Here is a 15,870-nt window from a genome sequence, read left to right on the forward strand (position 1 = left end):
GAGCTGCAGTTAGTGAGGGTTCGCACTCCCAGTGGGGGAGAGTTAGTGATTCAGGGCGAGAGGCCACAGCGCGGACCAGTTCTGTGTTCAGCGGCGAGAGCGAGGCGTTATTTTCAGCAGGTTTGCGTCGGTTATGTTGCCTATGTTCTAGATGCCCGGGAGAAGGGAAAGACGACAGTTGATGATGTTCTAGTGGTACGAGACTACTCAGATGTATTTCCTGAGGATTTGTCGGGAATACCTCCTAAGAGACAGGTCGAGTTCGGGATTGACCTAATCCCTGGTGCGGCTCCGATAGCCAAGGCACCGTATCGGTTGGCTCCCCCAGAGATGCAGGAGTTATCTACGCAGCTGCAAGAGCTTCTAGACAAGGGTTTTATCAGGCCGAGCAGTTCGCCATGGGGTGCACCGATTTTATTTGTAAAGAAAAAGGACAGGTTGTACCGTATGTGTATAGATTACCGGGAGCTGAATAAGGTAACAATGAAGAACCATTACCCACTTCCGAGGATAGATGATTTGTTTGACCAGCTGCATGGAGCATCTTGGTTTTCCAAGATCGATTTACGCTTCGGGTATCATCAGATGCGAGTTAGAGACGAGGATGTGCAGAAGACTGCTTTCAGGACCCGGTATGGTCATTATGAGTTCGTGGTGATGCCGTTTGGGCTCACCAATGCTCCAGCCGCGTTCATGGATCTCATGAACCGCGTGTGCAGGCTGATGCTGGATCGGTCTGTAATAGTATTCATAGATGACATCTTGGTGTATTCCAAGACTCAGGAGCATCTGAGAGAGGTGCTAGAGATTTTGAGGAGGGAGAGACTTTTCGCAAAGTTCTCCAAGTGCGAGTTCTGGTTGCGCGAGGTGCAGTTCCTTGGATATCTCGTCAACCAGAAAGGTATTTTGGTAGATCCGGCCAATATAGAGGTCGTGATGCAGTGGGAAGTCCCGAGATCTCCATCCGAGATTCGGAGCTTCCTAGGTTTGGCAGGATATTATAGGAGATTCATCCAGGATTTCTCAAAGATAGCAGTACCGCTCACCCGACTGACCAAGAAGTCGGTGGCGTTTCGTTGGGGGCCTGAGCAGCAGGTAGCGTTTAAGACCCTCAGGCAGAGATTGTGCGAGGCACCAATTCTTACCTTGCCAGAAGGAGTAGAGGATTTCATAGTATACTGTGATGCCTCAATCACAGGTATGGGAGCAGTGTTGATGCATCAAGGGCATGTGATAGCCTACGCCTCAAGACATTTGAAGCCTCACGAGGCTAACTATCCTATGCACGATTTGGAGTTGGGGGCAGTGGTGTTTGCCCTCAAGATTTGGAGACATTACCTCTATGGGGTCTGATGTACCATTTACACGGATCACAAGAGCTTGAGGTACCTCATGGACCAGCCGAATCTGAACATGAGGCAGAGGCGATGGTTAGATATGTTGAAGGATTATGATTGTGAGATCCTTTATCACCCATGGAAGGCTAACGTGGTGGCCGATGCCCTGAGCCGCAAGGCAGTAGTGGCCCCGATCAGAGACATTTGTTTGAGGATGACGGTGATTACTCCATTATTGGAGCAAATCAAAGAGGCGCAATCCGAGGGCCTCAAGGAGGAGAGGCAGAAATGTGAGAGGATTGTGGGCCGAGTAGCTTCTTTTGACTACAATAGCCGAGGATTGTTGCCCTTCATGGGAGAGTATGGGTACCGTACTGGGGCGGAGTGCGGAAGGTGTTGATGGACGATGCCCATAAGTCTTGCTTTTCCATCCATCCAAGGGCAAAGAAGATGTATAGGGATCTTCAACCCAACTATTGGTGGCCCTGCATGAAGCGGGATGTCGCCTGGTATGTGGAAAGATGCCTGGCCTACAGGAAGGTTAAGGCGGAGCACCAGAGGCCTCATGGCAAGATGCAGCCATTAGACATACCAGTGTGGAAATGGGAGGATATCACTATGGATTTGATCACTAAGCTTCCCAGGACCACACGTGGAGTGGATTCGATTTGGGTTATAGTGGACCGGTTGACGAAGAGTGCTCATTTTATACCGATCCATGAGAGCATATCGGCTGAGAAGCTAGCCGATATTTATGTGCGACAGGTGGTGGCACGTCATCGATTGCCTGTTTCAATAGTGTCAGACCGATATGTATGTTTTACTTCCAGATTCTGGAAGCAGTTTCACGACGAGATGGGTACTCGTCTCCATTTTAGCACCGCTTTCCATCCTCAGACGGACGTGCAGAGCGAGAGAACGATTCAGACTCTTGAGGACATGCTGCAGGCATGTGTTCTAGACTTCGATGGCAGTTGGGATACGTATCTTCCGTTAGCGGAATTTTCATATAACAACAGTTACCATGCGAGTATTGACCGCCCTCCCTTCGAGATGCTTTATGGGAGGAAGTGCAGGACCCCGATTTGTTGGGGCGAGGTCGGTCAGTGAGTCATTGGGAGCACCAAAGTGGTGCTCAAGATGACAGAGTTGAATCCAGCAGGTTCGTAGCAGACTGCAGACTGCGCAAAGTCGGCAGAAGAGTTACGCCGATATGAGACATTCAGACTTGGAGTTCCAGGTGGGCAATATGGTCCTCCTGAAGGTATCACCCTGGAAGGGTGTTATCAGGTTTCGGAAGAGGGGCAAGCTGGGCCCCAGGTTCATCGGTCCTTTTAGGGTTTTGGCCTGGGTGGGACGGGTTGCTTATCGGTTGGATCTTTCGGCAGAGCTCAGTCAGATCAATAACAATTTCCATGTTTCTCAACTGAGGAAGTGATTGGTGGATGAGACAACAGTAGTACCCTTGGAGGACATTCAGGTTGATAGCAGCCTGAATTATATTGAGAGACCCATAGCGATCATGGATCGGAAGACGAAAACCTTGAGGAACAAGGTGGTTCAGTTGTTAAAGGTGCAGTGGCAGCACCGGAAGCGATCTGAGTGGACGTGGGAGGCAGAGGAGGAAATGAGAGAGCACTACCTAGAGTTTTTTGCAGATGCAGCAGCAGCAGACTTCGAGGACGAAGTCTGAGACAAGTGGGGGAGAGTTGTAACGTCCCCATTTCTGGTATGTTATTTAAATGTTTGTTTTTCTAAGTATTCAAGAGGGACTCGACGAGTTTGTTGCCCGACTCGTCAAGTAGAGACAGGATTTCGAGCACGTGAAAATGGGCGACTCGACGAGTCCATATCCTAGACTCGGCGAGTCCGCCAGTCTGGAAGAAACCCTAGATCAACGGGTTTTTCACCCTATATAATCCCCCTTATGCACCCAATCTGGCCTCCCTCACCCTCAAAACGTTTCATAGCAACACCTTAACCTATCTTGAGTGTTTTTGGGCATTTTTGTGTAAAGAGTGAAGATTAGAAGAGAAGAGGAAGGCTACATCCAAAGGAGAAGAAGGGAAACAAGATCTTGCATCCTTTTCAGAATCATTTGAGGTATCAATCGGACTCTTTCTGTTCCTTGGTTGTTTCTCTTTAGAAATCTCATTTAGGTTACCTTTTTGCCCATCTATGACTTAATCTAGTAAGGGAGCTTGTGTAGTGGTATAGCTTTCAGATATAATCATATTTCTGTCCCAAAACCCAGATCTAATACCTTTATTGAACCTTGTTGCATATAAGCCCTAGATCTAACCTTATTCATGCATTTTAAGCCTATAAACCTCTTTAGGAGTCTATGTGCACGTAAAGATGGAACCTTTACATGCAAACCAGGCCTTAGGAGCCCAGATCTATTAGTTGGATGCGTTAGTTTTGAGCAGGATCATCTGAATAGTAATTGCATGAATGTGACTCGGCGATTCATTCTTCGGACTCGGCGAGTCGAGTCGCGAGACCAAGACAATCTTCATACCTCTAGATCAGACTCGACGAGTTGATCATACAACTCGGCAAGTCACAGCCAGAGTGTTCATGCGTAGAAGGAGGACTCGACGAGTTGTTCATACAACTCAGCGAGTCGGATGCAGATTGATTGAGTGATAGCATTGAAGGGGAACTCGTCGAGTCTATGCCAAACTCGACGAGTAGTAGCGAACAGAAGCAAGGAAGTGAGGGTGAGGACTCGACGATTTGGTGACCCAACTCGATGAGTCAGGTCAACTGTATGTTGACTTTGACCAGGGGTAAAATAGGCATTTTACCCTCAGTATAGTTATCAGTATTTGATTCAGTGTGTTATGGAAATTGTAGTCGGGGAGATACCGGAGCAGCAACAGACAGTTTCCACAGCAGTTCATTTACCAGCCAATTTACGAGGTGAGTTTCCTTCCAGTAGGAACGGGTCTAAGGCCACAATGCCGACCCGTTTAGCTATTAGTAGTTTCCGGATTTCGGTATGATCCGGCTCTTAGTATGTCTGATGCCTTCGTGGCTCATACAGGATTTATGTGTTATGTGTTTCGGGCTACGGCCCGATGTAGTATGCAGTTTATGAGTTCTTGCTAGTTGATATGTTTATGCCATGCTATGTTATGCTCAATTTCCGGACTTCGGTCCGATGCAGGGGACAAGGTCCCAGTCAGTTCCGGACTTTGGTCCGATGCAGTTTCCGGACTTCTGTCCGATGCAGAGGGCAAGGCCCTGGTTAGTTCCGGACTTCGATCCGATGCAGTTTCCGGACTTCGGTCTGATGCAGTGGGCAAGGCCCAGTATATGTTTATATGTTATTGTATGGTATGTGGTAGTTTGGGGGAGCTCACTAAGCTTTGTGCTTAGAGTTTTAGTTTTGGTTTCAGGTACTTCCGCAAGTAAAGGGAAGAGCTCGGGATGATGGCATCGCACACACCACAGCTTCAGCTTTATTCCTGGGAGTTTTGTTCAGATACTCAGATGTTATTTGATATAGTTTTTGATACGACACTTTTATTATGGTTTTTGAGATATCCGACTTATGGTTTTATTATATGGCATTCAGTGTGATGACTTTTATTATTATTTAAAAACAAAATTTTTGGGTCGTATTTTTGGGATGTTTCATAATATATATATATATATATATATATATATATATATATATATATATATATATGTATAACTAAAATTCGAGTCTTACCGTTAGTAGGCCTCATTCACGAAGGTGATCTATAAGGGGGGCATAAGGTTATGGCCTATAAAATGGTCGTTTAATGGGTATCCACTCTTACCCACCGCTTCCTTGATTGGTGGAGGGTCGTTAGCCGAACGGGTAGGATAGGGCAATCCTCTCTTCATTAAGAAGTATAATGAAACTATATAAAGTAACTGAACGTTTTTTACAAAATTCCCAATCCTAGTTACTTTAGGCAAAAGTGAATTGATGCAATCCCATGAAATTACACTTTGCACCCTGGCTAAGAAGTTAGTGGAGCGTGTGTGGTTAACCGGCACACTAATTGGTTCTAAGCAAAGGTGGCAAAGGGTGACTCATTGTTTGTCATAGTTCGATGGAGCGTGTGTGGTTAACCGGCACATCGAATAGGTGACTGTAACAATGAGGGCACCATGTATATTTGCATGGTTATTCACACCTGCTTTGTGATCCTCAGCATCCCAGTCACAAACAAGAGGGCCATATCGAGATTTAAACATGCTATTGAAAAGTTCAATGAATCTCAAAATCTAGGAATTTTCAATACATTTAAAACCTAAGCCTTATGTTTTTCATGGTGAAGAATTGGTGAATCGTCATTCACTTACCTCCAAATTATTTGCATGTTGGATTACGGCATCCCTTTTCTAATGTGTAAATAATGTTGCTGGATCCTAGCCCTAATTTCTCATTTTGGGTGTTTAATTAGGGATTCAATTCTAATCAAACTTTATTCATTTCTATTTGCAGATGTCTAACGCAAATGCAAACAACGTTGCTGCTGGTTCATTCTCGCTAATGAGCCTATGTCAAAAGGTGACATTCGATGGATCGAATTTCAACGAATGGATAAGATACATTCGCATGATTTCCCGATACAAGGACAAAGAATATGTCCTCGACGAGAAGCTTGAAAATATCAATCCAGAAATCGCTAATCCTGAAGAAATGGTCGACTTTGAGACCCATGAGTCTGATGCAATGAAAGTCCATTGCATTATGATGGCCACTATGAATCCTTAACTCCAAAAGTCCTATGAGGACATGTATCCCTATGAAATGCAGCAAGATTTGCTGGAGAGGTACCACCAAAGCGCAAGGCAAGAGCGCTACGAGATCATCACCAACATGATCACCGCTAAGATGGGAAGTGGAGAATCCCTTACCTCTCATTTGCAAAAGATGCAAAGGTATGTTGATCGTCTTCGCAAGTTAAATGTTAACTTTGGGGAAGACTTGGATATCGACATCATTCTCCACTCCTTGCCCTCGTGCTACAACCAATTTAGGATGACCTACCACATGAACAAAGAAGAAGTCACCCTAAGCAAACTCCAAGGACTCCTAAGGACTGCTAAGAGCAACCTCAAGGACAAATCTATTGCACAAACTCCCACTCCACCCGCTGCTCCTGTTTTGGCCATTAGACAAAGGAAGGGCAAAAAGAGGAAGGCTCCTACAAAGAGCCACCACAAGGGAAAGTCCCAAGATGGTTCCTATACTAGTGGAACCAAAGTTGGTCCTGCTAAGCCCAACTCAAACCCTAAGGAGGCAGAATGACACCACTGCTACAAAATAGGACACTGGAAGAGAAGCTGCCCAGAATATCTGCAAACCATCAAGGATGGGAAGATCAAGCCGTCTTTCGTAGGTATTTACACAATTAAATCTAATGATTCATCACATACTATTTCTTGTGTTCTTGATACAGGATGTGGTTTTCACATATGTTCTGATTTGCAGGGACTAAGAAGAAATAGAGATGTGGAGCGTGGAAGAATAAATCTAGTCATGGGAAACAGAAGATCATCGCATGTCACCAAGATTGGAGTGTATTCTTTAGCGCTTAGTAATGGATTAGCTTTAGATTTAGATAATCGTTGCTATTCGTCGGATATGGCAAGAAACATCATTTCATTTCATGGTTTGTTTAGACAAGGATTTAGATATTCGTTTATAATGAGAAAGGTTCAATTTATGCTTATCTAAATGGTGTCTTATATTTTGAAGCATTACCTTGTAATGGAATTTGTGAAACTGTTATGGTTGTAGATAACTTAGGAAATGATGTGTTGTGTGTGGATTCTTCCAATGGTTTGGATAAAGCATGCTTGTGGCATTGTCGTCTTGGACATGTTAACAAGAAACGCATAACCCAACTCCAAAAGGATGGAGTGTTGGAGTCATTCGACCTTAGGGACGATGAAGTGTGCGAGTCTTGTTTACTTGGAAAGATAACCAAGTGACCCTTCACTGGCACTTGTGAAAGGGGTGAGGGTTTATTGGATCTCATACATACCGATGTGTGTGGGCCCTTTAGATCCACCACAAGGGACACGAACCGCTTCTTTGTGACTTTCACCGATGATTATAGTAGATATGGGTATATTTACTTAATCAAGCACAAGTCAGAAACCTTTGAAAAGTTCAAAGAGTTTAAACAAGAAGTGGAGAATCAATTGGGAATGAAAATCAAGATGTTTCGATCCGATCGAGGAGGAGAGTACCTAAGTCTTGAATTCCATGACTATCTCAAGGAATGCGGAATAGTCTCGCAATTGACGCCGCCTAGGACACTGCAGTTGAATGGTGTGGCTGAGAGGCATAATTGAACCTTGTTGCACATGGTTTGTTCCATGATGATTCATGCTTCACTATCTATCTCATTCTGGGGGTATGCCTTAGAGACTGCCGCCCATATCCTTAACTTAGTCCCTACAAAGAAGGTTACCAAAACACCTCACGAGATGTGGACAGGTGATGTGTGCAAACTCACTTAGTTTTAAACCTACTTTTAATTATAAAATAAACACACAAAGGCAGTGGACCTATCAATTGTGGTATAGTTAAATAAGTAGGGTATTGAACATAGGGAACGGTAAATTAAAACTAAAAACTAATTATATCTAAATTAATTAATAAGTAGGGGGTTTTCTCTAGTTTTACAAGACTAGAAAACTTACTAACTATTACTTAATCTATAGCTTAGAAAACAAAGAATTAACAAGATTCAATAATGGGAAGGAACTTCTGTTTAGTTCAACTCAATTGATCCTATGGTTCATTTCAAGGTAATGGTGCAATGGATTAACTCTTTTGTTGGTTACCGATTCAAGTGATTAGATTCGCGTTCACTACACTAATCATTAGCAAATAAACTAACTTAAACAGTGGCCGGTTGTCTAATTTAATTCAATTCACTAGGTTATTTATTCGGGTTAATTTAGACTTGCAATAGTTAACTAACTTGGTCCTTTAATTAACTTCTTGTTGATGGTCATCACACAAGCTCACACATGAATTTACTCAATTTTCTTATTAATTCTAGTTTCATGTTCATTAATCCTAGACATATGACAAAGTGGTCACATAGCATATGAGGTTGATAATCAATAGATGTTCATGGTAGTCAATTGCCTTCCTATTAACAGAAAATTAATTATCATTCACACACAAGGTTCCTTAGCAAGCTAAAATAACAAAAATCACCAACTTTAAGTTAATCCTACCAATAATCAAACCATAGTATCAGTTTTGTATCCCCAAACAGAAGTTTAAGAGTTTTAGCTCATGATTGAAGTAAATAACAGCAAACAAACAGATTCTAATTGTTTAACCATATTGAAAAACAAAAGATTAAGTAGAATGATGAAATTTGCCTCAAATCTCCTTCGGAATTGGATTCTAGCTTATAACTTCGTCCTCTGGCATTTTTCTGACTCTTCAATCGCAGCTAACCTCTTCTGAATCGTTCCAGAATTCCTCCCCATCGTTCTGAGAAGTTATCTTTATATATGCGAATCGACTCGTCGAGTCAGGTGCCGACTTGTCGAGTCCATCTCTCAGTCCCCGTATGCGATAAGTCTCTGGGTCTCCGAGTCTTTATCTTCTCGAATATTCGTGTGGACTCGCCGAGTAGTCGACCCTACTCGCCGAGTAGGTGTCATTTTTAGTGTTTTTCTTCTTTGTTCCATTCTCGAGCTCTCAACCGCTTCTCCTGCTTCATTTTGCTTCTGAGCTTCACTTTTGGACTGAAAACATAATTCAAACACTTTTAAGTACCTTTTGTCCATGAAATGCAATAATTTAGCTAATAAATGAATAAAAATTTACACTTAATATGAACTAAATATGCACATATCAAAATACCCCACACTTGACTTTTGCTTGCCCCCAAGCAAAACTGAATTTTAAAACATTAGAATCACATATGACAACTCCAATCTATCACAGCCATTATGTCAAGACCGCAACGCATACATTTGTGTCTAAATTTTTCCTAATAACCCCCATACTCCAAATACTCACAATCCTCATAAACATTCACCCACTCACCCCGAACTATGCTCATTTTATGCATCCCTCCGAATCCATCCGCAGAAAACCTCTTACCCTCAAGGTATTTTTAGTTGAGCAACCCAAGCATACATAATCTAGAATTACAATTTATGATACCAATATGGAGCTCTTTTGAATTCTTCACTTCCTTGATAATTTAATCTTTGATCTCTATGAATTCACCACTTTTATTGTTTGATTTTTGGTATCTTCAACTTTTTGAATTTCTTGGAAATTTTGATCTTTTGATCTTCACTTTATTTGCTCCAAAATTCTTCAAACTTTTCTTGCAATTCTCTTTTTTTTTACATGTACCTCTCTTTTTTCACTCAAAAACCTACATGCTTAAGCAGGGGCGCTCAACCTCAACCTTTATTGGCTAACGATAATAGTTTTCCTGGATACATTTCAGGTTTAGGCTGTTAAACATATTGCATCCCTCGGGCTGAGCAAGGTCGTGTTTTTGTCCCATGATTTCACTGGAATAAGGAAGCCACAAATGCACTAGAACGTGTATAGGCTCAACCAAACATTTAGGTTTTCATGCAATTATCAATACAATTCTAACATGGAATCCTAATTTGCTTTAACCAAAATTTTATCAATTAATTCCTAAGTAATATTTTTGGTATGCAACATTTTTTTTTCAATTAGCCCTAAATTAAGACTCTAAATTTTCTAATATGTGACCAACCCCCTACCCCACACTTATTTTATGCAATGCCCTCATTGCATATTATGCAAAAAATAAAAATGCAAATATAGAGAGAATTGGAACAAACTCCCCTGGGGTAGCAGTCGATAGGTTGATAACTCTCCTTTCAGCTCCATCTTCAATTGACTTTAGACATGCGAACAGCTCATCGATGTCTTGGGTGTCAAGATCTCGTGTGGCAGCTCCAAATAGGCAGGGAAAACAATGTAAAATCTTCAAGAATTGATATGGAAGAATAAATGGTCAAGTGGTACACTCAGCAGCATCAAATTAACAGTCCTCTTTGTATAAAAATGAATGACTCGTCGAGTCATATATGCGAATCGTCGAGTAAAAGCGCGGATAGGTTCGAATATGTGAGAATACAAGGCGACTCGTCGAGTCAGTTTAGTGCACTCGACGAGTAGGCCGCTGGACGAAAAAAAATGGCATTCTGCATTTGTTCCAGCTTCTAATAAATCTTCAAAATTTCTCATAACTTCTAGACTCATTTGCTCATGTCCCTAGGGACCGGACTCGACACTTTGACTCTAACGCTTCCCTTTCTTGACTCTCTCTTTCACTCTTTATAACTCTCTTTCCTCTACAACTCTAAACCCTTCTATGCAAGCATTTCTAATCCAATTCTGAAAATCATCAAGGCAATCAAACATCAAGCATAACAGTAAAAGTCTTAACAAATCCCAAAACACACCAAATAAGAAAAAAAACAAAATAAAAATTGTTCAATAAAAACATAAAGAACTAATCCTCCTCCTCATCATCATGATCGTGTGCGGCTCCACTTCCACTAGCACCACTCCTTCTTGCATTGATCGCCTCATCCCAAGACGGACTATATGGGAAGTTACCACCATCGATATGCAGAATATTGAAGTGGTCAAAAAGTCGAATGTGGGATTGATTGCTAAAGTTGATACCCCACGCCATTTGATCTTGCAACCGCCTCATCTCAACATTGTACCAATCCATCGGTACTTCATCATTGTCTACCGGAATCACCGGCGGTTCCACCTCTACATCGCGCTCTCGCCTCGATCAGACCCTCCTTCCCGGCGCCTCGGGACCAACAACCGGATCATCATGCGGGATAGCATAATGACCACCACCATAGTCCTCAATAATCCTAGCCCTCCTAAAAAGAATGGGACTAATGGAGGGGTAGGAATCATTGTCATCAAATTCCACGCGCCGCGGGTCATCAACCCAAACGAGTTGGCCAGCCGGGTGACAAACATACCACCATTAATCTTAGACGTCTTGCGATCCTTGACCGCACCCTCCGCCAAATATGAAGCCAAACACCAAGGAATGTTGCAAAAAGTGTCTGGTGTGATAATGCTCCATAAGTAAAAGACATCAAGGTTAGAAACCTTGTCATCATCCTTTCGTTGGTTGATGGTGGTGGAAATAAGGCGGTGGATGAGACGGTGTGTAGGCGACCGAATGCTTCCCTCCTGGGCTGACTTCGGAATGTACACTTTGTTAGCAATCGTATTCCACCAACCCTTGCTCGTCACACCATCGGGGAACACCTTGTGAGAGCGTTCCATAAAGGCGCGGAAAATAGCAGTCGAGACCACTGGCCGGTCATAAATACCCATCCGACAAGCAAGATCAACAACGGAGCACTGATGAAACTCGCCCCCAAGGCAGAAACTAACACTCGTCGGGTGATAGCAGTCATCTCCTCCACGAAAAGATACCGTGGAGAAAAATTCCAGGCAAAGCTCCCGGTACACCGGCTCTTGAATACGAAAGACCCGGCTCCACCCATCGCAAACATCGTCTCCCCCTCGTAAGTAAACTCCTTTAAAAGATATGGAGCCAACTCCTCTTCATACCGCACACTTTGCAACCAATCCCAATCAATTCTGTTGGGCACGTAAATTTCTTTCTTTCTGACTTCAGCTAATTTCTTCTTCCATCTCGTCATGGTTGAAGCTGATTCGATTTGAGGAAAATTCAACCAAGGAAAATCTCCTTGGCGTCCATTGGAACCTTGACCTCTGTGAAACATTGTCCCTGTAACACAAAGAACACAAAACCCAGAAAAACACAGAAAATCATTAAAATAAGTCACAGCTGGGTACCCGACTGGACTCGTCGAGTCCATGACCGACTCGGCGAGTCACAAGAACTGTGCGAGTCAGTCGGCGAGTCTGTCAAAATTCAACCACGAAATCTCAAAATTACTTCAAGGGTTTCGTCCAGGACATGTCTATAATGTATTAGGGCAAGAATAATCATTCAAAACAACATTATTAATGAAAAAGCAAAACCCTAAAAATTCACTATAACTCAAAATCGGGTATTCTATGAAATTACAACCATAGATCATCTAAAAATCATTGCTTTATCAGAATAAAGGAGGAATTTAGTTACCTTTTGTGATAGAAATCAATAATCTTGAAGAACAATTGAAGAAGATGATGAATGCTTGAGAGAGAGCAAAAATAGAGGCGCACGGCGAGTGAAGTGGGGAAAAAAACTAATTTCATTAGGGTTAAAACCCTAGTTACCGGTTGTAAATTTTTTTTTTAATTTTTCTGTAAATAAAACAGACTCGTCGAGTCAGGGTCAGACTCAGCGAGTCCGGTCGCGATTTTATCCTTCTTTGAAATCTAAATGGACTCGTCGAGTCATGGTCAGACTCGGCGAGTCTCTTGCAAACAATTCAAAAATTATAAAATTTTGCCATTTATTTAGAAAAGAAAATTTATTCCACCCCACACTTAGTCCAAACGCACTCTCAAGCAGACATGTCCGACGAATTGGAAGATTAAAATTCTAAAAACGAAAAAAATTCAAACAAAACTAAAAAGATAAAAGAAAGCAAACTCTAAATAACGGGTTGCCTCCCGCCAAGCGCTTCTTTTTAAGGAGTCGTTAGCTGGACTCATTCCCATCTACGTCTCTTCATCTTCCAGCATCGGGAATGCACGCCTAATCTTTTGTGGTTTGTAATTTGTCTTGTAAGCGTGAATCTTCCTTTTGTAAGCCCGTTTTAATTCCTCTCTTTTCTTTTTTACAGCATCATACTCAGCTGCTTGGGATTCCCTTCTCCTCTTTTTCTTTTTCACCCCATTCTTTTTCACCTTCTCTTGCACCTCCTTTTCCTCAAACTTAATTACTTCATATTTTGTGAAAATTCGTGCTCTAGGTTTGGTAATGAATGGTTGATCAGCATCAACTCTCCTATCCATTGTCTTCTCCTCTTTTTCTATGCTTACTTCATCTTCAAGCGGAATTGCATCAAGACATGCTATATGGACGTGTTGAACTTCCGTGTCCATTTCTCCTTCTGCTGTTTGTTCTCCTAAAGAATGAGGAAAAATATCCAAGTCCCGCATATGCAGAGAACTGGCAACAAACAGATCTAAGTCGTCCGAGTCTAGGAAACTGACTCGGCGAGTCGGATCGTATTTCACCATTTCCACCGTGTTTTCCAAGTCGGCTCCTTCCAGTAGCTTTTCTCTCTCCTCCAAGTCCTTGTTAACATCTTCATCCTCTCCAGAAGGTAGCAAAAACTTGCTTGGATCTTCTTCTTGCAAAAGTGCAAGTTCCTTTTGTAGTATCTCATCATCCATATCGATAAATGAGATCTCTTCTTTTCCTTCTTCTGCTTGCTTGGCTTCTGGTACAGCTCTAAATATTGCTGACTCGTCTCCTACCCTTAACGTTAGTGTAGACTCGCATACATCAATTAAAGCACAAGCGGTGTTTAAAAATGACCTCCCCAAAATAATCGGAATTTCGGGGCCTTCTTCCATATCAAGCACCACAAAGTCTACTGGAAATATGAACTTGTCGACTTTAATAAGAAGATCCTCGCAAACGTCTCGTGGATGAATTGTTGTCTTGTCTGCCAAATGGATCTTCATGTTTACCGGCCTTGGCTCCGGTAAATTCAGCTTCTTGAAGAAAGAGAAAGGCATCAGATTAATGCTTGCACCCAAGTCAGTCAACGCTTGAGTGACAAATGCGTTTCCTAACTGGCACGAAATTATGATACTCCCCGGATCGCCCTTCTTTTCCGGTAACTCACTCAATATTATCTCCGCGACTTCAGCTAAATCCTTCCTAGCAGCAAAGAGACTTTTTAGTAAGTTGAAGTACTTGGGTGTTTTGAGCATCGTTTCTACAAATGGCACATTGACTTGTAGGGCTTTAACATGCTCCATAAAATCTCTATAAGCTTCAACTTTTACAACAGGCATGGCTGTAATTGGGAATGGAAAAGGGGGATTATATGGCTTTAAGGGAATGACAGTTTTGTCATTAACTCATGGACTCGTCGAGTCCATAAGAGGGACTCGGCGAGTCTGGTCAGGCTTAGCTGGAGCCGACTCTTCTGCCTTTTCTGTCTTCCTATTGGAGATCCTCTGTGCATGTGTGAAAATTTCTTCATTGCTGGAGGTCACTGCACTCACATTCTCCATTCTCGGATTGTTTTCGGTGTTACTTGGAAGTTGACCCGGTCTTCGTATGGGAGCCATTCCTTCTTCAGTTTCCGCCAATTCTCCTCCTTAGCCTTCTTGTATTCTTCGTATGGGAGCCATTCCTTCTTTAGTTTCCGCCAATTCTCGTCGTATCTATCGCTACTTGAGTAGAACACTTGAGCCTTCTTGTTTCCATTTTCATCCAAATCACAATCCTTTGTGAGATGGGGCCCTCTACAATTTTCACATCCAACCCGAATAGCATGGATTGTTTGATCCATTTTTGTCATCCTTCTATCTAGACTATCGAGCTTAGCTATCATCGCCGCCATGCTATCATTTGCCGAGTTCACTACCCCCCGACTTACTTCATTTATTGGATTGTGGTATTCTCTAGAATGCTTAGAGAATTATTCAATTAACTCCTTGGTTACCGGGGGCGCCTTCTTCGTGAGCGGGCCTTGTGAATCGAGCAATTGCCTTGTGGTGACATTGACTCCATCATAGAAAATGGAGACCTCTTTTTGGCTATTGAGGTCATGGTGTGGACAATTTCTAAGCAAGCTCTTGTATCTTTCCCAAGCTTCATAAAGAGATTCTTCGGGTTGTTGCTCGAAGTTGGCAATGGCTTTCTTTAGCTTGGCTATTTTGGAGGGCGGGCAAAAGTGGTCTATGAACTCTTCTTTCATCTTGGCCCATGTGGTGACCGATCCGGGAGGAAGTGACTTTAACCAATCCTTTGCAGCACCCTTGAATGTGACTGGAAGCATGCGAAGAAGCTAGGTCTTACGTGGAACATTCGGTACGTTGAAGTAGTCAGCCACATCATTCACTTCGTCCAAGTGCTTGTAGGCGTCTTCGTGATCCTTTCCATAAAAAGGAATCTCCTTGAGTTGAGCGAGAATATGGCCTTTTAGTTCAAAAGTAGCGGTTGCGGGAATTGCGGCTGCACAAGTCCTGGGTCGGTGTCATCGCGCATCCTCTTCTTCCATTCCCCCATGGGGACTTCATCGATATTAGCCATAGTGATAGCTAAATCGTCTTCAAACTTGAATTCGTGCTCGTATGTGGGTTCTTCTTCTTCCTCGGTCTCGTACTCGGTGTCTTCTTGAATTGGGTCTCCGATTGTCAAAGAGGCACTGGATGCTCCAGATTTGCTTCTCCTCTTCTTGCTGAAAACGGATTTAAGGTTTTTGACTGGCGAGTTCTTTGAAGAAGCGGACTCTCCAACGGTTTTGCCTTTGCTCCTCCTTAGTGCGGATTTCGGGTCTTCAAGAGGAGGGACCAGAGGTGTATCAGATT

At 42.7% G+C, this 15,870-nt stretch overlaps 1 non-coding gene across 1 annotated transcript; it reads left to right on the forward strand.

Moving 5' to 3' along the window:
• Window positions 1–15,102: 15,102 nt before the first annotated feature.
• LOC111900928 (small nucleolar RNA R71) lies at window positions 15,103–15,209 on the forward strand. Its single transcript, XR_002853352.1, has one exon. It is a non-coding gene; the product is annotated as a small nucleolar RNA R71 (small nucleolar RNA).
• The last annotated feature ends 661 nt before the right edge of the window (window positions 15,210–15,870 follow it).

The sequence above is a fragment of the Lactuca sativa genome, chromosome 4 (genome assembly GCF_002870075.4).
Source record: "Lactuca sativa cultivar Salinas chromosome 4, Lsat_Salinas_v11, whole genome shotgun sequence".
NCBI lineage: Eukaryota > Viridiplantae > Streptophyta > Magnoliopsida > Asterales > Asteraceae > Lactuca > Lactuca sativa.